Raw genomic sequence first — 24,545 nt, 5'->3', positions numbered from 1 at the left:
ATATACATATATATTTTCTTCAGATGTAATCATGGATTTAATGAGTTAATATAATATTAAGCTCATTTGATTTACCGTTATAACTAGAATACATAATCTCTAAAACATTAGAGATTACATAATCGCCATGAGGAACGAAGGTAATTGATGTAGAACGATACGATGATTATATTCAAGGTACAGAATGAGATGTTGAGGCATGGATTGTTGATGGTACTGGTGCTGTTACTGCTGGTACTGTTGGTGCCGGTGATGTTGCTGAAGCTGGTAAATTTTGCACCATATTCTCCAAATTGATTACTCGAGCGCGAAGTTCGTTGACTTCTTCTATTATTCCGGAATGATTTTTCGGTCGGAACGAGCGGATGAATAATGTTTAGAATTGTAGATAGAATATAATCGTGATGAGCTACTCTGGAAATGAGAGAGAAAATGGTATTACGGACAGGTTCGCCGGTAAGTGCTTCAGGTTCATCGTCAAGAGGGAAAATCGGTGGGTGAAAGGGATCACTTCTTCTTGTCTCCATTGATTAAGTAGACTACGAACCCATCCCCAATTCATCCAGAATTGAAGATGACTAGTTGGTTGATCCATTTCGTTTACACTGCTTTTGGAGCTTAGGTGAATATCCATGTCGGAATAGCTGTCGGAATAACTATCGGAATAGCTATCGGAATCTGAAGGACTCGAACTGGTTGAGGGATTCATCTCGTATGATCAGATGAAGGATTTTTGATAAGAAATAAATTATAGGATGTAGATTAGTACCATGCAATACATAATTTACATATGCATATATAATACTAAAATCCCATAAGTTACGGAGGAATCTACGGAAGCTGTCAGGAAAAGGTAACAATAACAGATACACTAAGATATGAATTTATCTATACACTGTCTATGCAATAGAGGCAGTAAGACGTGTCTAGACTTTAAGGATGATAAGCAAATAATTTTTGACAAGAAAAATATGCAAAACTTTTGACATGCAGACACGGTCGAAGTCCAGACCCACTAATGCATCTAAACAACTATCAGTTAGACACACTAATGCAAACCTGGTTTGCTAAGACTACCGCTCTGATACCAACTCTAATGCCCCGTCCTAATCCATCTGGACGAATACATTACATTTGGTTACATCGCGAGGTATTTGACCTCTATATGATACATTTTACAAACATTGCATTTGTTTTTAAAAGACAAACTTTCACTACATCAGAAGTTAACGGCATGCATACCATTTCATAATATATCCAACTAATAATTGACTTAATAATAATCTTGATGAACTCAACGACTCGAATGCAACGTCTTTTGAAATATGTCATGAATAACTCCAAGTAATATCTCTAAAATGAGCAAATGCATAGCGGAAGATTTCTTTCATACCTGAGAATAAACATGCTTTAAAGTGTCAACCAAAAGGTTGGTGAGTTCATTAGTTTATCATAAACAATCATTTTCAATGATATAATAGACCACAAGATTTCCTTTATTCAATAATCATACACTCGCAAGTGTTTAAAAATCATTCATATGGATTGAACATCTGGTAACCGACATTAACATCATGCATATAGAATATCCCCAAAACAGAAATCCATCTGTATAATAAAAACTCGATACTAAAGCATACCATTTTCCAGTATGGGGGGAGTTAGTGCTCGTAGATCTATCTTTAGGATTCGCGTCAATTAGGGTGTCAGTTCCCTAATTCTTAGGTTACCAAGCTAAAAGGGGTGATATTCGATTCGATAATCCAACCATAGAATGTAGTTTTAAGTACTTGTGTCTATTTCGTCAAACATTTATAAAAGCAGCACATGTATTCTCAGTCTCAAAAAATATATATTGCAAAAGCATTTAAAAAGGGAGTAATGAAACTCACCATACTGTATTTTGTAGTTAAAATACATATGACAAAACTGAACAATGCAGGGTTGACCTCGGATTCACGAACCTATATCATTTGTATATATTAATACATATGATCGTAATCGAACAAGTTTATATATATATATATATATACATATATATATGTATATATATATATACATATATATATATATACATATATATATATATATATATATATATATATATATATATATATATATATAATTTGCTAAATATATTATTTTCATATGTCTCACATATTTATTTGGTATATACAACTAGTAATGTTTTTATGTTATATGTTTTAAATATATGTATATATCATTTGTTTGTTAAAATAGTAATTTTAGTAATACTACGATTATATTAACATTGGTAAAAATGATAAATCATAATTCTTAATATTACTAAATAAGGTAGTGTTGTTAATAATTATATTAATGATAATAATAATGATATTTATAATAATAACTGTAAAATATTAATTTTTCGTTTAATGATACTTATAATAATGATTTTAGTAATTACATATTAGTAATACTTATTATAACATAAATAATCATACTTATAATGATAATAATAATAATGACAATGTTAATGGTAATACTTATAACAATAATAATGATAAATATGATATTAACAATTATAAACATATTGATAATGCTAATATTTATAAAATGATACAAAGTTTAACATTAATGATAATAATAATAATAATCCTAATCATGTTAATAATGATAATAATAGTTATGCTAGTAATAACCTTAATAATAATACTTTAAGTATTCTAATAAACATATTAATGATATTAGTAATAATAACAATTAAAAACAACAACAATTAATAATAATAATAATAATAACATTAATAATAATGATCAACAATAATAATATTTACAATATTAATAATAATAGATATAAAGATAAGGATTATACCCTTTGTAAGAAATTTTACAAAAAGAATGCCCAATACTGGAATCGAACCAGAGACCTTCCGTTCACAATCACTACACTTAGCCAACTGAACCGTCCAACTTTTCTGATTTAAAACCACATTCAACATCTTTTAACTCCTTATCTAATCTGTTAAACTACTTCTTCTTCTCCATTAGTTCAAACGACCAGTGGGTACCATTTATAACATACTAACGAATTCAAGAATTGTTTTAAGCTTGTAATTTAATTGTAAAAGACTTGTAATGGTTTAAAAAATAAAAAAAATAAAAAATAAAAATATGTATGCAGACCTGCTGCTGCCGTCTGTGTTTAAAGAAAAAAAAATTTGATTTTGCAATCTAGACCATTATAGACTAAATTCATCACATGAAATACATTTTAATTCACTCATAGAAACTATCTCAAACATCAATTGAATTCAAAACATCAAAACCAACCTGAATTTCTCGATGAATATAAATTGTTGACTTTTTATATATAACTTTGACTCACGAATTTGATTTCGATAGTAAAAATTGATGTTTGGAACTTTACAGGTAGTTTGAATTGGAGATTACTAGGACAACTGCATTATTACATTTTAAGATTTTATTTGGATTCGAGGTTTTTGACAAAAAGTTCAAGAATAGAGGCACCGGTGGTTGTTCTTGGTTTATCCATTTAAATTCGATTGATTTATGGATGCTAAGGGTAATGTATAGCTGTTAGTCGATGAAAGAAGGTTGTATGATTAACCTAACACAAGAATTGATTTATTATATAATGGATTTTAAATTAATCAGACACTAGGACAGAAAAAAATAAATAAATAAAAATAAAACTTGAATACGATTGTTAACTGATTTGTTTGATTCTGTGATTTTATTCGATTCTGTAACAAAGTTAGAGACAAGAACAAAATTTATTTACAGTAGAAAGGTACGTGCACTGATTCAGGGTTTTATTACATATATGTATGATTTAATTAATTAATTAATTAATAGTTATAATTATATTAATAATATTCTATATTACTAATATTAATAATAATAATAATAATAATAAAAGTAATAATACTATAATGATATCAGTAGTAATGATTTTTATTGAGTTTAATTAAAAATAATGATAACAAATGTGTTAATATTACTATTAGTAATGATATTAATAATAAATTGTATTATTTTCTAATAATAATAACTATAATAATATTAATGAAATTAATAATACTAATATTGATAAAGTTAATAATAATAATAAATATCCATTAATAACAACTAAAGTTGTAATCTTACTACTAATTATGATAATAATAATGCTATTAATGATATAACAAATCAAATGTATGAAATTTCATTTTATAATTTAATGATATTAATAGTACTGGTATTTTTAATGTTAATAATAATAATGATATACTAGCTATAATTAAGTTTGTAATTACATTTAATATATAAATTTTACAACTTACTACTTATGTAATGTTTACTATTTGTAAAGTATATAATTAATTATTTACACCATATATATATATATATATATATATATATATATATATATATATATATATATATATATATATATATATATATATATATATATATATATACATAGAATCATATTTATTTAAATTCATTTTAAATTACTTGTAATAGTTAAACTTTTATATTTACATTCTGAAATACATCTTGTTAATTATTTTCAAATATCATATACACTTATATATAGTTTTATCTTTAATAATCATTTTATTAACTTGTATTTTACTTTACATATTCAATTATAAAGATTTATCTTTATAAATTTCAGATTATTATTTATACTTACATTATATATATATATATATATATATATACAGTTTACAAACTATTGTTCGTGAATTGTCGTTAATAGTCAAAGGTCAAATGAATCCATCTAAATAGTTCAGAAATTTTAAGACTCAATATTACAGACTTTGCTTATCGTGTTGATTTCATATAAGAATAAAGTTTTTAATTTTGATCGGAAATTTCCGGGTCGTCACAAAATGCACTCTTTTCACTTACTATTGAAGGACCATCATCTATTAAGATTGACGCATTACAACCCTGCATAACATGTTCAAAAATGTTACGTACGATATATTCAAATCAAATGAAAACTAACTATATATGCAGATGTTATATATGGATGAGTTATATTTGATAAAATATAAATGATTAAGCGCTGAATCGTTTTTAATCTAATTAATTTAAAGGTTCTTATTCAACCTCGTTAAAATGATGATGACTTGTTTTATTAAAAATTAACGTGTTAACATCTGATGTGTGCGAGGTGTAGTACGTAATACTATTAATTTTACTACGAAATACTATTAAATACGATACAATTTACACAAGTTATTTATTTATTTATTGAATGGATATACCTAAACCTTGCTACAACACTTATAGGCAGTGTACCTAATCGTAGAGTAGTGTAGTTTTTAGTAAGTCCGGTTCGTTCTACAGGGAGCTAGCTGAGTTTAACGCTATATATATACTTTAAACTATATTTGTATATATATATATATATATATATATATATATATATATATATATATATATATATATATATATATATATATATATATATATATATATATATATATATATATATAAGTAGTATTATTATTATTATAAAGGGGGGTTTTTACCGTTTAGTGACCGGTTTGTCGATTTTATGTCTTAAGTCACAATTAAAACCTAATGTAAAATATTAAATATAAATATAACTTAATTTAAACGTAAAGTAAATGACGATAAATAAAAGTGCGATAATTTAAAGTACAAAAAATAAAATTTCGATTAATAAAAGTGCGATGAGATATAAAATAAAGAAATTATGCTTATTTAAACTTCCGTAATCATGATGTTCGACATGTTGATTTTAATTTATTACCATGGGTTAATTGTCCTTTATCCTGGATTATTCGATATGTCCATCTGGTTTTTGTCCATAACTGTCCATCGGTCATAAATATAAAGTGCGAGTGTCCTCGTCAAATTACCCTTATACCCGAAGTTAAATATTCCAACTAATTGGGGACTTAAACTGTAATAAGGTTTTAATACATTGTTAATGATTACACCAGGTTATCGACTGTGTGCAATCCAAGATTTTAATACTTTATTAACAATTACACCAAGTGTCCTTGTATGTAATCCACCCCTGTTTTAATTAGTCCATTGACTATTAATCCATCTCCGTGTCCGGTCAAATGAACGATTATTAGTATTTATAAATATCCCACCCATTGTGTCCGATCGAGTGTATGTGGTTATTTATAATTACCTTAAATTGTAAATCTCTATATTAAATTAGCGAACTATCATTCAGTTAAACAAATATAAAGCCCATTAATAGCCCATAGTCCAATTTCCACAAGTGTGGGTCTTTTGTCCAAACCCCAATTATGGTCCAAAGCCCAATAACCCCGTCTTAATATTTAGTCTAACATCACGATTACTTCAGCTTAAATAAATATAATAATAACTTAGCTACGAGTCATTAATTTAAAAAGGTTGAACATAACTTACAATGAGTATTAATCGCGTAGTGTTACACGGACAAAATTTTGACTTACAAACTTAAAACATTCGCCACTATAACCTTATTATTGTTAACTTAATATTAAAATTATAATTATAAAATATAAATATAAATATATTGAGAGAGAGAGAGAGAGTAAGAGATCAGTTGATGAAGGTGTACTTCTCTCGTCCGAATTCGATTGCTATTTATAGGACCTGGCCAGATATTTTACTCCATGCGATCGCATGGAGTTTCTTCTTCATGGCCATGCGATCGCATGGCCTCCTGGGACAGCTCATAATGCTTTGTCTTCTTGTTTTGCCGACACATTTAAATATAAATATATAATATATATATAGTTTTATATAAATATATATATATATATATTATTATATTCATGTGGATAGTTGACTTGTAATTTTAGGTCCGTTGCATCGCGCGTTGACACTCGGCTTATGTCCCGGTTCCGGATTTTTTAACGTCCTTTCGCACGATTTAATATCTTGAACTTTGCGTTTTGCGAAATGTACTCTTGTAATTTTTAGACGTTTCTCACCAATAATTTGAACCACTTAGATTGTACTTTGTACTTTTTAGCTTTTTGATCGTTTGCGTCTTCAAATCGTCGAATCTGTCTTTTGTCTTCACCTTTTATTATTTAAATGAATATCACTTGTAAATAGAACAATTGCAACTAAAAGCTTGTCTTTCTTGAAGGATAATGCTATGAAATATATGTTCGTTTTTAGCATTATCAAATATTCCCACACTTGAGCGTTGCTTGTCCTTAAGCAATATAGAACTTGAATAAAAACTTTACTAGAATCACTTCTTTATTCTTCACACTTTGTACATCAGTGATTTTAATACGGCGGTATGAACAATGATGGTAACGATGTGGTTTACAGTCCCACATGACTATAAAAATTTAGATCCTTTAGGAAATTGGATCTTTATGAAAACATTTGATCTTTTGAAAATTCAATCTAGCTTTTACCCTAGATAAGTTTTTCGGAATAACCCTTCACCGGTGTTTGCAAAATATTTTTGTGGGTTTTGTGGGTTTCAGATTTGAAAATTTTAGCTCAAAACTTGCAGTTTTGTGTCACCCACTTGCTAACCTTGTATTGAAAAAGCAACACGTCCAGTATACTTGCTCCGTATATTTCCTTTCGGTAAACTACCATCTGGTTGTAAAGGAAAGCGTTGAACAAGCAACTGTTAAGGCAATGTCTAATGACATGCTTTTGATTATGGTCTATATCGTGTCGGATGCAATTACTATCCTTTGTAGGAGCAATAGTAAAGATCACCCTATAGTTTTTCGGTCTGGCACAAGGTCCTGTCTTCGACCATGCTATACAACCACCTTTCTTACAGTTGACACCCGATTTGGTTCAGGTGACCTAATGAATTCCAGGTGAATTCCTAGGATTTTACGTTCAATGGTAATGAACACATTGAAAATGGGTTTTCAGAAAACAAATCGGTTTGTAATTTGATCAAAATATTTTCTCGTTCAAGCTCGAGTTTAGATATCATCGAATTTCATGAGTTTGAATTCTCAATCTTTAAGCTCAATCTCAAGGATTGAGTAATATCAGGCTTAAATGCTGATTTTTGATCTTTTAAGGAGATTATCCTTTCTGGGGATCTGATTCATTAGTCTTATAAGCTAATTTTCACGGTGCCCCCCCATTGTACGAGACAGATCCTCTCATGGTTAGGATAAGTCTAACCACATGGCGACCCTGTTTAATGCTGAGGTCCGTGGATTTCCAGCTGATTTTCGAGAAAACTTTTCAAGGATTTTCGTAGACTCTACAACTGGTCTGGACGACAACTTCCTGACCTAAATCAAGAAGCGCGTGTCTTTTTCTCGGAAGACTTTACTTCCTTTTAAATCAAGTGGCACATTTCTTTCAAATATATTATAAGAAATCAGGTAAAACTGATTAAAATCGTCCAAAACAAAAGTACCTTCAATTATTTGTACAAAAATATGTGATATATGATTTAAATAACTTGGTAAATTTTTTCCACACTTGGCTTTTATATTTCTTTCTTTGCCTTTTTATTCTCTTCTATTCCATTTTAAATGAATTCAAGCATTTTGGGTTGTTTCTCAATTTATGTCCTTTTCGAGGTAACAATAATTTCGGTGTTAACACCTAGTTTTATCGTTCATAAATATGTATAAACGAGATTTTGAATTCATTTATTTGAAAATTTTTAAGAATTTTTACTAGAAGTGGGTAGTCAGTATATAAGACTAGGACTGTTCTTTATTATCAGAGAGCACTAGATTCTAATACAACTACTGCATTACTAGTAAAGTTTAACGGTGGCTATTAAACCAACTGTATAAGTCAAATTTTTTTTTTAAAACCGAAAAAATTTAATCCCTTCCCACACTTAAGATCTTGAAATTCCCTCATTTACAAGAAATCAGTAACAATTTAAATTATTAAGGGTGATTAGCGTAGAAAAATGATTAAATTTTACCAAAGTTTCCAAACATATTGTTGTTTGTTTGAATGATAAATGGTGCACATCATTTGTTTATTCCTGCAGTTTGTATATCACATTTATTTTGCATCTTGTCGTCAAAATTAGTTGCTTTTGCTGAACTTAATGCCAGTCTTTGAAAATGCGCTGTTTTACCCTGTTGTGTACATGAGATAAAATACATACAATACAAATATAAACATGCATGGTATTTTGAAATGGGACTTAATATCCCACTTTCAAATTACAAAAATGAAATATTAGTACAAAATAAAAAAAATGTTAAACATTACATAAAAGTATCAAAATGTTAAATGTTCATATCATCGCTCGGGTTCCATGGTTGGTGATAGGTGTCCTGGTAGGCTTGATTGGGGTCGTACAGGTCAAAGGGTGGTCGCATGTCAGGCTGATGTGGTGGATAGTAAGCAGGTCGAGTCGGGATGTAGTTATGTGGTACCTGATATGATAGTTGGCTCATGATTTGGTGCTGATGAACTTGCCAGCTATTGTGTTGGCGTCGCCTGAATTGCTCATACTCATTCGCGGTTCTCCACTGCTCATACTGATGATGCCTAGCCTAATTATTCATTTCCACCTCATCTATATGCTGGAAGACATCAGTATAACTATCCCTAATGACATCCCTAATGTCATCTGCTTCCTCCATCTCCTCATCCGAATCCCTCTCTACCTGTGGATGGGTGCCCTGATATGGTATTGGCATATTATGCCTCCGTTTTAGTACCTTTGCACCCTGATAAACCTGCAAGCCTATGCTCTCGGCTTGTTCCTCAATCTCTATCATCGGACCCCCATGCTCTTTATCTATACCTAAGTACTCTCCAATGAGAGTAACAAAAATACCTCCCCCTATAATACTTCCTGCTTGCATACCCACAACCACTTTAGATAAATAGTGGCCTACGCAATAAGGAATGTTAACAAAGCTCCTCGGGACTCGAATACACTTAAGATAGAATAGATCATTTAGGGTCATTTTCTCTTTGTTTCTACCCCGTTGTGTAATCGAGTTCGCTAAGAATCTATGAATTATCCAGAGCTCTGCTCTATCAATATCTAAGTAGGAGTGTCTTCCACCCCGCGTAAATTCCCTAAATCTTGACATACGCCTCCATATGGCGTTAGCTTCAAAATTCCTATCTACTCTTTCACCTTCAGTAATTAAACTATTACAATCAGGTGTAATAATCTCAGCGGGGGTGTAGATTAATAAAGCTCTAGCCATGTCCAACATGGACATTCTGTACATTGTACCTCCTAAAAGAAATCTAATAAAACTTTTATCTCCTATCATAGTAACTTCATTATTTAACTCTATAGTGCTAAGCAATTCAACACACTATTCTCTATATATAGTTCTACGTGTAGTAAATAAGTGGATCCAATCGTTAAATGTAGAGCTACCATAACTCTGGACTAGTAAATCCCTAACCAGTTCGGCTAGGTGAACCGCTTCCAAAGGCTCCCAATCGATTACCCGAGGCATTTCAATATTTTTGTGGTAAAGAATGTGCATGTTCTTTTGAAATTTCGGGTACTCTATCCAACAACGATCGAATCTTAGGTTGGGATGTAACTGTTGGTCATCGATAAGTGGGTGCATAATCCTCGGGTGAGGCTGAAATTGACGATAATGAGTGTAAAACAGTGGTTCCGCCTCATAATATAGCATGTGTTGATCATTATGTTGTTGTTGTTCAGGTTGTGGTTCCGGTTGTGGTTCTTGATCAGGTTCTTGTTCATGTTGTCTAGACGATGATGCACCGTCCGTATCTGTATTTCTCTACAAAACACATTAAACACAAAATTTATGCATCCAAATATGCATTAGTGTTAGCAAAATAACAAATTAAAACAATTACAATAACATGTTTAATCCATATTAAACTTATACTTATTTTCAAATTTTTATCAATTCTACAATTTTTCAAATAAGTATATATGAAAAGGTATACAAAGTTCATAAGCATTCAACTCAAATAACATGTTAAAATAACCATTACTAGCAATTAAACAAGTTTCAAATGGTATTTACATCAATTTAATAAAGTTCATGAATTTTAGACTTAAAAAGCCCATTTTGATGCTCAAAAATGATGTTTAGGATCAAAGTTTGGGTCATTTAGCTACCTAAACATGTTACACTACTTAATATAGCAATAATTCATAACAAAAATCGGCCATAACCTGTTTATATCAAAAAGCCCCAAATTGCTCAAGAACACAAACCCTAGATTTCTAAAAAATTTGAAGTTTAAGGCTTCAAATCATGACAAATAGCATCAATCTAGGTTATGCAAGCATAATATACCAACAATTTAACTCTAATTAAGCTAGAAATCATCAAAATTAAATTAGGACAATTAATTATAATTATCACAAAAATTAGGAAATTTAGGAGTTTAGGGGTGAAATTTCTACCTTTTTGCTTCCCCATCTGAAGAAAGGCATGATTATAGCGGATTGTAGTGACAAATTTGGTGAATTTTGATGAAAAAAATGATGATTTTAGGGGTGTTTTTGAGAGTGTTTTCGTATTTGTGTGTGTGGGTGTTATGAGACAGAGAGCAGCTCGTGCATTTTATCTATATGAGCAGATCTGGGTGCCCATGCGATCGCATGGGTTTCCCTTGCAATCCCCATGTGATCGCATTGGGTGTTTTTTTTTTTTTTTTTTTTTTTAATGAAACCTTTGCTTATAAAACAAATAATTAATTAATTTTAAAATTTTGTTTCTTTTTAGAATGAGGGCGTTTCGGTACGTTGACCTAGTTCGTCCATCGACAAAATTTTAAAATTTGTCATTTTAAAGCGATTGTTTTAAAAGCAAAGATTTTTGGGTATTTTTTAAATGTTTTTGGCATACTTTAAATCAATAAGATTAAAAATAATGATAATAAAATTTCTCGTCCCGCCCTCGGGTAAAGCAATTTCGGTTCAACGACCTAGTCTTCAACTCACGACGAATTTTAAAAATCATATTTTCAAATTAATAAAATAAAGTACATTTTTGTTTTTAAATTCACACCAAACTTAAATTTAAAATGAATATTAAAATTTCATATAAATATTATTAATATTTATATACATTAATTTTACAAACTTATATTTAAAAATAATATAATTATATATTAATTTTAAAAACAGGGTAAAAATAAAGTAAAAATCTTTTTGGTCTTTAATCCCACTTTAATCAATCAAATATTTACAAAAATATACGTCTCTCTTTTGGGTAAAGTAATTTCGGTTATATTACCTAGTTTTACTCCTGACGAATTTCTGAAATATTTTGAATTGATTGATTAAAGATATTTATACCATATGAATAAACGGTAAATTTCGCAGTGATGAATTAAATTTTTGTATGATATCAATAATTTCGGTTTCGCATACCTAATTTTATTGAATATCAATTTAATACTTTATAGCGAACGATTCAGCGTTTATTATCAAAAGGTTAAAAGCAATAAATAAAAACAAATAAAAACTGTACATACTTACCTGTGAGAAAGAATTCTCAGAGACCTGCTTTAGTCGACTCATAGGAGAGTCGTTCGATTTGGTTTTCCATAGCTACATAGGCGTAACCTCGATTTTTCAATAACTTTTCTTCTAAACATATGAATGGTCCTTCTATGCATAGAGTAACGAATTCAGAATTGGAATGTGTTTGATTGTTCGAACATTTGCCTTCGTGTGACCATTTTACACATTTATGACATCTTTCAAGGTGTCGTGCTCTTTTTTTGTTGCGGATTTTGATTTTCCTTTGCCAAAATGTGTCTTATGATGATCTTTCCTGAGTTCTTTCCTTACTTCGTCCATTTTTCCTCTTATGAATGATACCAGTTCACTGGGAAGATGTTATTATTACGTTTAGTAATCATAGCATGTAATAGTAGACCATGGTTCAAATCAAAGGAATTCTTCATCTCGTAAAACCTAAAAGAAATAAAAATTCAGAATGGAGGGAGAAGACTAGTTCTTTAGGGTCTGCTAGGGAAAGACCATTCGGATTCCATTTTTGAAAACTACACAAAAACAGAACATCTAACACTAACAGAAATTCATATTACCCTTAAAAGATTCGAATCTTCCCACACTTAGTTAGCTGTGGTGTCGAAATTGTGATTAACTTCATTTTTAACTTCCATTGGATTATCTATGTAATGTTTAACTCTGTAACCATTAACCTTAAATTCAATCCCATTTGAATTTATTAACTCTACTGTTCCGTATGGGAAAACTCTTTTGACTATGAATGGTCCAGACCATCTTGATTTCAGTTTTCCAGGAAATAGCTTGAATCGTGAATTGAAAAGAAGAACTCTGTCTCCTTCCTTGAATTCTTTTGAACTTCTGATTCTTTTATCATGCCATTTCTTCGTTCTTTCCTTATAGATTAACGAATTTTCATATGCATCATGTCTTAATTTCTTCTAATTCGTTTAATTGACTTAACCGTAGACGTCCGACTTCATGTAAATCAAGATTACATGTCTTCAAAGCCCAAAATGCTTTGTGCTCAATTTCTACTGGAAGGTGACATGCTTTTCCGTAAACGAGTTTAAAAGGTGTGGTGCCAATTGGAGTTTTGTAGTCTGTTCTAAAGGCCCAGAGTGCATCCTCCAATTTCATGGACCATTCCTTTGGATTCGATCCTACGATTTTCTCTAGAATACATTTTAAAGCTCGGTTGGTATTTTCAACTTGTCCACTTGTTTGTGGATGATAAGCAGTGGAGATTTTATGAGTTACTCCATATCTTTTGAGAACTTTCTCAAGTTGATTATTACAAAAATGAGTACCCCAATCACTCATTAAAGCTTTCGGTGTTCTGAACCTAACAAAAATACGTTTTAAGAAGTTGACTACAACTCGTGCATCGTTAGTTGGGAGAGCTTGTGCTTCCGCCCATTTAGATACATAATCAATGGCTACGAGAATGTAGAGATTATTATGAGATTTTGGAAATGGACCCATAAAGTCAATACCCCAAACATCAAATACTTCACATACTTGAATGACATTTTGTGGCATTTCATCACATTGACTTATTTTTCCGGCCCTTTGACAAGCATCACAGGATTTACAAAGAAGGTGTGCGTCTTTGAAAATTGTAGGCCAATAGAACCCAGCGTCGTAGACTTTTCTTGCTGTGAGTTGAGGCCCATAATGCCCTCCTGTTGGTCTTGTGTGACAATGGTTTAAGATTTGACTAGCTTCATCTCCGAATACACATCAGCGTATTATTCCATCGGGACAACTTTTGAATAAATGCGGATCTTCCCAGAAATAGTGTTTTATATCACTAAAGAATTTCTTTCGTTTTTGGTACGACAACCATTTTTCAAGGAATCCACATACTAAGTAGTTTCCATAGTCCACAAACCATGGAATTTCATTATAATCGATCTTCAAAAGATATTCATCAGGAAAGTTATCTTGTATAGCAGATTCATTTAGAACTTCTAATTCAGGACTTTCAAGACGAGAAAGATGATCAGCGGTGAGATTTTCTGCTCCCTTTTTGTCTCGGATTTCAATACCGAACTCTTGTAAGAGTAAGATCCAACAGATTAATCATGGTTTGGCATCTTGTTTTGAAAATAGGTATCTAAGAGCAGATTGGTCGGTATAGACCACCGTTTTAGCTAGAACGAGATATGAACAAAATTTGTCAAAAGCAAAGACAATAGCAAGGAGTTCTTTTTCAGTAGTTGTATAATTCGTTTGTGCTCCTTGTAACGTCTTACTAGTGAAATAAATATGTTGAAATCGTTTTTCAATCCTTTGTCCTAAAACGGCTCCCATTGCAAAATCACTTGCATCGCACATGAGTTCAAATGGTAGATTTCAATTTGGAGTTATCATGATCGACGCATTAGTGAGTTTTTCTTTAAGAATACTAAAAGATTTAATGCATTCATCCGAAAATATGAATGGAGCATCTTTTTCTAAGAGTATTCATAGGAGTGACAATTTTAGAAAAATCTTTTATGAAACGTCGGTAAAAACTGACATGCCCTAGAAAACTCCTAACTCCTCTAACATTGGTGGGATGTGGAGGTTTAGCAATTACATCTACTTTAGCTCTATCCACTTCAATTCCTTTCTTTGAAATTTTATGACCAAGAACGATGCCTTATTTAACCATGAAATGACATTTTTCCCAATTAAGTACTAGATTTGATTGCTCGCATCTATTAAGAATTCGTTCAAGATTAACTAGACATGTTTCAAAAGTATCACCAAAGACTGAAAAAAGTCATACCTGAAAACTTCCATGCATTCTTCTATCATGTCATGAAAAATCGCCATCATGCACCTTTGAAACGTTGCAGGGGCATTGCATAGTCCAAATGGCAAGCGTTTGTAAGAAAAAGTACCATAAGGGCACGTGAACGTGGTTTTCTCTTAGTCCTCGGGTACGATTGGAATTTAAAAGTATCCGAAGAAACCATCAAGAAAACAATAGTAACTGTTCACAGCTAACCTTTCCAACATTTGATCAATGAATGGTAAGGGAAAGTGATCTTTTCTGGTGGCGTCATTTAATTTTCTATAATCAATACAAACACGCCATCTCGTTACAGTCCTAGTAGGAATAAGCTCATCTTTTTCATTTGTGATGACAGTCATGCCACCCTTCTTAGGTACACATTGAACTGGGCTTACCCATGGACTATCAGAGATTGGATAAATTAAACTTGCATCGAGCAGTTTAATAATTTCTTTCTTAACAACATCTTGCATATTAGGATTTAGTCTTCGTTGGCGTTGCACATATGTTTTATGACCTTCTTCCATAAGGATTTTATGTGTGCAATACGAAGGACTTATGCCTTTAATGTCATGAATCTTCCATGCAATAGCTGGTTTATGAGCTTTTAGCACATAAATGAGTTGAGATTTTTCATTTTTCGTAAGAGAAGACGATATTATTACAGGTAATTCAGATTCACCATGTAAATGAGCGTATTCCAAATGGTTTGGAAGTGGCTTTAACTCTAATATCGGTGGTTCTTCTATCGATGATTTGTATCGATATCTGTCTTCCTCTTTTAGCATTTGAAGTTCTCCTGTTGTTGGTTCGTAATCATTAGCCATGAGTGTAGCTAACATTTTAACTTCATCAATTGGTTAAGTTCCTTCTCTTAAAGAACATTCTCCTGTTCCTTGTAATTCTGGAAATTCTTGTAACAATTCTGCATGTGAATCTATAGTTTGAATATAATAACATGTATCATCTGCAGATTGCGGTTGTTGCATGGCTCTATCAACAGAAAAGGTAACACTGTCATCCTCTATACTTAGGGTCAGTTTCTTACCAAACACGTCTATTATTGCTTTAGCCGTGTTTAAGAATGGTCTTCGTAATATAAGAGGAACTCGAGAATCTTCTTCCATGTCCAGAATAACAAAGTCTACTGGAAATACTAAAGTACCAACTTTAACTAGCATGTTCTCCATTATCCCTCTAGGATATTTTACTGATCGATCGGCTAGTTGTATGCTTATTCGTGTTGGTTTCAATTCTCCAAGGTCTAGTTTAGCGTATAATGAATATGGCATTAAATTTATACTAGCACCTAAGTCTGCCAATGCTTCTATTGAATTAAGACCACCCAGAAAACATGGAATTGTGAAACTTCCTGGATCTGATAATTTTTCTGGTAGTTTATTCAATAGCACTGCAGAACAATTAGCATTCATTGTAATAGATGGGAGTCCATTTTTCTTCTATTTGTGATTAGATCTTTCAAGAATTTAGCATATCTTGGCATTTCTGAAATCACATCAATGAAAGGAAGATTGACATTTATTTGTTTAAACATATCCAAGAATTTGGATTGCTCCACTTCAAGTCTTTCTTTTCTCATTTTACTCGGTTAAGGAAGTGGTGGTTGGTATGGTTTAACATAAGGTTTCACCTTAACTGTGTTATCTTCATTAACCTTTTCAACTACCGATTTTGTTTCCTTTTCTTGCTCAGGCTGTGGTGCTTGTGGAGTAGGAATAGAGTCATCAGAAATTACAGGTATTTCAGGTGGTTTAAGTGTAATACCACTTCTCGTGGTAATGGCTTTAGCTGTTTCATTTCGGGGGTTAGCATTTGTATTGCTTGGTAGACTCCCCAGTTTTCTTTCACCTATCAACCTTGCTAGGTTACTTACTTCTTGTTCCAGATTTTGGATAGAAGCTTGTTGATTTCTAAATGCTTGAACATTTTGTTCATTAGTTTGTTTCTGAGATGTGAAAAACTGCGTTTGAGATTCAACTAGCTTCGACATCATATCTTCTAAATTTGGCTTTTTATCATCGGTTTGTGGTGGTTTATTTGGAAAAATAGGTCTTTGCTGATTGTAAGTATTATTAGATACTTGTTGATTGCTAGGTCCTTGTTGGTTGTTGTATGGAACATTTCGGTTATAATTCTGATTTTGATTGGAGTTTGGTCTTGGCGGTTGATAATTATTCTGATAATTATTCCAGGCCTTTGGTTCATGTATGAAACATTCTCTCTTTGTTCTATTGTTTGTTCAATACTAAGACAATCTTTTGTCAAATGTGTTCCTCCACACTGCTCACAACTAATTCGTATTGCGTGAATATCTTTAGTCATCTTTTCCATTCGTCTTTCGAAAGCATCTAACTTTGCGGAAATGGAATCAAAGTCATGGCTAGAATCGGCTCTAGCCGCTTTAGATGATCTAACGATGTCTTTTTCTTGATGCCACTCATGTGAGTGGGAGGCTGTGTTATCAATAATTTTGTAAGCTTCAGTTGCGGTTTTCTTCATAACAGAACCACCAGCTGCTATGTCGATGTCTTTTCGTGTAGTAATGTCGCATCCTTGGTAAAATATTTGTACTATTTGATAAGTGTCTAAACCATGTTGAAGACATCCTCTCAACAACTTTCCAAATCTTGTCCACGCCTCATATAAAGTTTCATTTGGCTTATGCGTGAAAGTAACAATTTCTCCTTGAAGTCTCACGGCTTTAGATGCCGGAAAGAATCTTTTAAGAAATTTCTCAACTAAAACATCCCATGTATCAATCGCCCCTTCAGGTAACGATTCTAACCAATCTTTGGCTTCTCTCTTTAAAATCCAGAGAAATAACATGAGATAGATCTGTTCATCCTCAACTTCTCTGATTTTAAATAGAGTACAGATCCTATTAAAGGTTCGAAGATGTTCGTTTGGATCTTCTTTTGGCGTACCACTAAATTGGCATTGATTAGTTACCATGTGTAGGATTTGTCCTTTGATTTTGTAATCTGGCGCATTAATGTCTGGTTGAGTAATTGCATGACCTTGGCCAGTGCGTGTAGCTCTCATTCGATCTTCCATACTTAGAGGTTCCGAATTTTGCATGATTGAATTTGTTAAGTCTGAATCACTAGAGGATTCTGGTTTAATGGTTTCTTCCTCGACAATCTCTGGTTGAGTAATTTGTGATTCAGGAGGAATGATTAGTGGTTCAGGATCTCTGAATTGTCCTTGAATATCCTCCGGGTTCTCAATTGTGAGGTCGGGTTCAAAAAATGGATTATCGGAAATTTGAATTGGAGTACTTGGTCGACTAGATGATGATTCTAAAGAAAAATCAACAGCGACGATATTGGTTAGATGTCTTGATCGAGTTACAGGTGGTGAACGTATGAAAGGTGTTGAACGTTTTGCTCAGTGCATTCACAGAATATCCTATTAGTTATAAAAATAAAAAATTATATAAGTTATCAAATTTTTAGACTTTTCTAATTTTCCCCACGTTTCGAATAGCTAATAGATGCATCAGGTAGCCAGGACCCTTTAAATCGGAAGCCCACAACTCGCCACTAACAAATCCAACTATTAATACGAACCAGAGAATTTTGGATGTCTATTAATTTAACCGCTTAAAATAATTTTTCGTCAAAATTTTGAAGATAATAAAAATCTATGTCCTAAAAACTAGAGCGTCGAGAAATAATAGGAAGAAAAAGAGTGCGTAAAAAAACGTCGAAAAATAAAAGGTCGAAAAATAATAATAAGAAAGTAAAGCGTCGAAACTTAAAAGTCTAAAAAACTAAATATTAAAAGTTGCGTCTAAAGGTATTAAAGTTTAAAAGGAATTATATATCCAAAATGACAATAACTTAATAAGCACTAAAATCTATTAAATATTAAAGCGATAAGTGACGTCGTAAAATTCTAAAGCGTCTAAATCTTAATCTAAAGGAAAAGCACTTAAGGGATTCTACGGCAAAGCCTAAAAATCTAGAAATAAAAATAATTATGGTAACAACTAAGTTTAAAACTAATTACGAGCGATAAAAATACAAATTACAAATTAAAAGATCAAAATATACAATTTATAAAAAGAGACAAAAAATGATAAAATTACTTATTTTATAAAAATATTATTTTTATATTATTATTTTATAAAAGTATTAATTTATATATTAATAAAACTAATTAACACTTAAATTAAACAAAACTTAAACTAATTAATATTTAAATAAAACCCTAATCTAATTAATTAATAATAATAATAAAAACCGTAACCCTAATCCTACTGTACGAGGTTCAGACCCTGTCAGTTTACCTCATGCGAACAAATGAGTTTTCTACACTGCAGCCATGCGATCATATGGCTTGCAGATTCAGATAAGATGCAGGCTCAGATTTTGCAGGTTCACCTTGTGTAATTTTTTTTTTTACTTTTTACTTTATAATCTTTACCAAATTAATATAAGTAATATTTATAATCTTATATTTTAAGAAATAAAAAAATACTTTTATACTTTATATAAAAAAATATATTTTCTTTTTATTTAAACACTTAAATAGATATATATATATATATATATATATATATATATATATATATATATATATATATATATATATATATATATATATATACTTTTTTAATATTTTAATATTTTTATGTTTAAAAATTCTTATATTTTTACAAAAATAGATTAAAAACTAAATATATTTTTTATAGCGTTTCGCTTTTGGCGTTGTTGAGTTCCCCGGCAGCGGCGCCAAAAATACTTGATGTGTGAGAGGTGTAGTACGTAATACTATTAATTTTACTACGAAATAGTATTAAATACGATACAATTTACACAAGTTATTTATTTATTTATTGAATGGATATACCTAAACTTTGCTACAACACTTATATAGGCAGTGTGCCTAATCGTTGAGTAGTGTAGTTTTTAGTAAGTCCGGTTCGTTCCACAGGGAGCTAGCTGAGTTTAACGCTATATATAGACTTTAAACTATATTTGTGTGTGTATATATATATATATATATATATATATATATATATATATATATATATATATATATATATATATATATATATATATATATATATATATATATATATATATATATATAAGTAGTACTATTATTATTATAAAGAGTGGTTTTTACCGTTTAGTGACCGGTTTATCAATTTTATGTCTTAAGTCACAATTAAAACCTAATGTAAAATATTAAATATAAATATAACTTAATTTAAAGCGTAAAGTAAATGACGATAAATAAAAGTGCGATAATTAAAAGTGCGATAATTAAAAGTGCAATAATTTAAAGTACGAAATATAAAATTTCGATAAATAAAAGTGCGATGAGATATAAAATAAAGAAATTATGCTTATTTAAACTTCCGTAATCATGATGTTCGACATGTTGATTTTAATTTATTACCATGGGTTAATTTTCCTTTATCCTGGATTATTCGATATGTCCATCTGGTTTTTGTCCATAACAGTCCATCGGTCATAAATATAAAGTGCGAGTGTCCTCGTCAAATTACCCTTATACCCGAAGTCAAATATTCCAACTAATTGGGGACTTAAACTGTAATAAGGTTTTAATACATTGTTAATGATTACACCAGGTTATCGACTGTGTGCAATCCAAGGTTTTAATACTTTATTAACAATTACACCAAGTGTCCTTGTATGTAATCCACCCCTATTTTAATGAGTCCATTGACTATTAATCTATCACCGTGTCTGGTCAAATGAACGATTATTAGTATTTATAAATATCCCGCCCATCGTGTCCGATCGAGTGTATGTGGTTATTTATAATTACCTCAAATTGTAAATCTCTATATTAAAGTAACGACTATCATTCAGTTAAACAAATATAAAGCCCATTAATAGCCATAGTCCAATTTTCACAAGTGTCGGTCTTTTGTCCAAACCCCAATTATGGTCCAAAGCCCAATAACCCCGTCTTAATATTTAGTCCAACATCACGATTACTTCGGCTTAAATAAACATAAAAATAACTTAGCTACGAGACATTAATTTAAAAAGGTTGAACATAACTTACAATGAGTATTAATCACGTAGTGTTACACTGACAGAATTTCGACTTACAAACTTAAAACATTCGCCACTATAACCTTATTATTATTAACTTAATATTAAAATTATAATTATAATTATAAAATATAAATATAAATATATTGAGAGAGAGTAAGAGATCAGTTGATGAAGGTGTACTCCTCTCGTCTGAATTCGATTGCTATTTATAGGACCTGGCCAGATATTTTACTCCATGCGATCGCATGGAGTTTCTTCTTCATGGCCATGCGATCGCATGGCCTCCTGGGACAGCTCACAATGCTTTGTCTTCTTGTTTTGCCGACACATTTAAATATAAATATATAATATATATAATTTTATATAATTATATATATATATATATATATATATATATATATATATATATATATATATATATATATATATATATATATATATTATATTATATTATATTATATTATATTATATTATATTCATGTGGATAGTTGACTTGTAATTTTAGGTCCGTTGCATCGCACGTTGATACTCGGCTTATGTCCCGGTTCCGGATTTTCGAACGTCCTTTCGTACGATTTAATATCTTGTACTTTGCGTTTTGCGGCTTGTACTCTTGTAATTTTTAGACGTTTCTCACCAATAATTTGAACCACTTGGATTGTACTTTGTACTTTTTAGCTTTTTGGTAGTTTGCGTCTTCAAATCGTCGAATCTGTCTTGTGTCTTCACCTTTTATTATTTAAACGATTATCACTTGTAAATAGAACAATTGCAACTAAAAGCTTGTGTTTCTTGAAGGATAATGCTATGAAATTTATGTTCATTTTTAGCATTATCAACATCTATTTACATGAATAAATAAAAGATATAATTGTTTTCTACGAGTATATATTTTAAAAAGGTTATTCAAAGAAAATGAATGTGTGCTTAATGCTAAGAGGATATCAACTTTCAATAACACATATTTTGGTTTCATCTAGCCCTACTAATATTTGTCATTCGGAGTTTACAAATGAATCATTCGTTCAAGAGGCATTCAAACAAATCCTTAGTTATTACCTGAACGAAGCAATCATTCGTTCAAGAGGCATTTAAACAAATCCTTAGTGAAGACGAAGTAACGAAGCTACCATGCGACGTTCACGAGATATGGCTGTTCCGATGGAGGTCCTGATTGTACGTAATGCATTGGGACATGTGATACGAGCATGGATACAATATTGTACGTGTGTCCATGTATTAGTTGTACGTGTGGTCATGTGAAGTTGCAAAATGCCCATGTTTCAAAGTCAGCAAGCTCATGCATGTGTCTTTAGCACTTAGTCACGTTTTTATTATTGTTTATTAATTAGAGTAGTTATTAGTAGCATTTAGTAAGTTGTACGTGTGAAGGAGATAAGAGTTGTTGCACGTACACGTTTGTCCCATGTATTCCTTATTATTAGGAGGTAATGTTAGACGTAGTATCCATGTATCAGTAGTATAAATATGTAGGTTATTTTTATGAAAGGGTATGAATGAAAGATTGGTTTAATCCAAAAGTCTGTTTCTCTCTTGTTTTCTTTGGAGACTCGCCATCTCGAATCGGCTTTATCCTAGGAGTTAGCGGTCAACTCGAATACACAGTATCAATGGTGCTCTCAACGTGAGTCCCTTAAGACTTTAGTTGATAAAATGAACGAGTTCGTCACCAAATTCGACACTATGTTGGATATTATGATCAACAATACAACCACCACCAACCGACTACTTGACAAGCTATCTAATCAACTCACTGCCCATACTTCAACCACCACCAATCATATTGACTCACTGACCAAACAACTTACCATTCAAAAAACCATCCAGCCCCCCCCTTGTCCACAAGCGACTCCACCATAATCACCCTCGATGACAACATTCCGACCGGCACCATACACCCACAAACATTTACCCCTGACCCTCCTAAAATTATGCCTCCCTTTACACCGCTACTACCCAATTCCAAGAACGACATGATGGTCCATACCACGATCCCGACCACCATTTCACTTTTACAACCTAGTTTTGATTCTCGAGAGCATCAAAGTATTCGGGTTTCTTGGCAAGGATGTGACCCGAGAGAAATAACCTGGGAGGATGTCTATGGGTTTCTTGGTTACCCCATGTTCTTCAAGTTGATCATTCACCACAGTGCCATCCGAATGCTACCGTTTCAACCTTCTTATGGATGAGGACGACCACTCCCAAAACCACCATGGAAGATTTGGATGCTTTGCATTTGTATCCAACCTTTTCAAGCAGCTTATGAATGTCCATCCCCAAAACCACCATGGATGCTGACGCACATTTCAACCTTGAGGACAAGGTTGATTTTCAAACGGGTGGGTATTGATACGAGCATGGATACAATATTGTACGTGTGTCCATGTATTAGTTGTACGTGTGGTCATGTGAAGTTGCAAAATGCCCATGTTTCAAAGTCAGCAAGCTCATGCATGTGTCTTTAGCACTTAGTCACATTTTTATTATTGTTTATTAATTAGAGTAGTTATTAGTAGCATTTAGTAAGTTGTACGTGTGAGTTAAGAGTCGTTGCACGTACACGTTTGTCCCATGTATTCCTTATTATTAGAAGGTAATGTTAGACGTAGTATCCATGTATCAGTAGTATAAATATGTAGGTTATTTTTATGAAAGGGTATGAATGAAAGATTGGTTTAATCCAAAAGTATGTTTCTCTCTTGTTTTCTTTGGAGACTCGCCATCTCGAATCGGCTTTATCCTAGGAGTTAGCGGTCGACTCGAATAGACCGTATCAACATGTATCGTCGTAGAATGTGGTAGATAGTTGAGCTTGAGATGGTGTATAGTTGGTAACAATGAGAAGTAGCAATAAGCAGATGGGTGCAAACGTATTTTTGGAAGCCATTTGATTTGATAATAATAGATTATGTGAAGGAATTGTGAAATGGAATCTTAAAGAAAGGGATATGTGGATGGAATTTATAGTAAGTTGTAAACCGCGTGATTGATAGTTTAATAAGATTTAGTTGTATTTGTTTGATAAATCATATATTTACTTTGTTTATTCTTCGGTTTGGATATATAGATAGATAGATGCATGGATTGATCAGCTGGCATGCAAGAAAGGGTTTGAGTTTTTCACGAAGTCAATAAAGTATAAAAATTAACTCTATTAAAAGGTGTAAAGTAAAATGTTGAATTACTAACTTTTTTGTGACAAGCTAATAATATTTTATAAGACGTGCGTGAAAATAAATTTTATTTAGTTAGTGTTAAGT

The 24,545-nt window shown here is 31.5% G+C and overlaps 1 pseudogene; it reads right to left on the bottom strand.

The window, feature by feature from the left end:
* The window catches only part of LOC139866680 (lignin-forming anionic peroxidase-like), an 84,352-nt pseudogene extending 60,180 nt beyond the window's left edge, over window positions 1-24,172 (bottom strand).
* Between the last annotated feature and the right edge of the window lie 373 nt (window positions 24,173-24,545).

This window comes from Rutidosis leptorrhynchoides, chromosome 9 (genome assembly GCF_046630445.1).
Source record: "Rutidosis leptorrhynchoides isolate AG116_Rl617_1_P2 chromosome 9, CSIRO_AGI_Rlap_v1, whole genome shotgun sequence".
NCBI classification, from domain to species: domain Eukaryota; kingdom Viridiplantae; phylum Streptophyta; class Magnoliopsida; order Asterales; family Asteraceae; genus Rutidosis; species Rutidosis leptorrhynchoides.
This window is presented reverse-complemented; position numbering and strand designations above follow the sequence as displayed.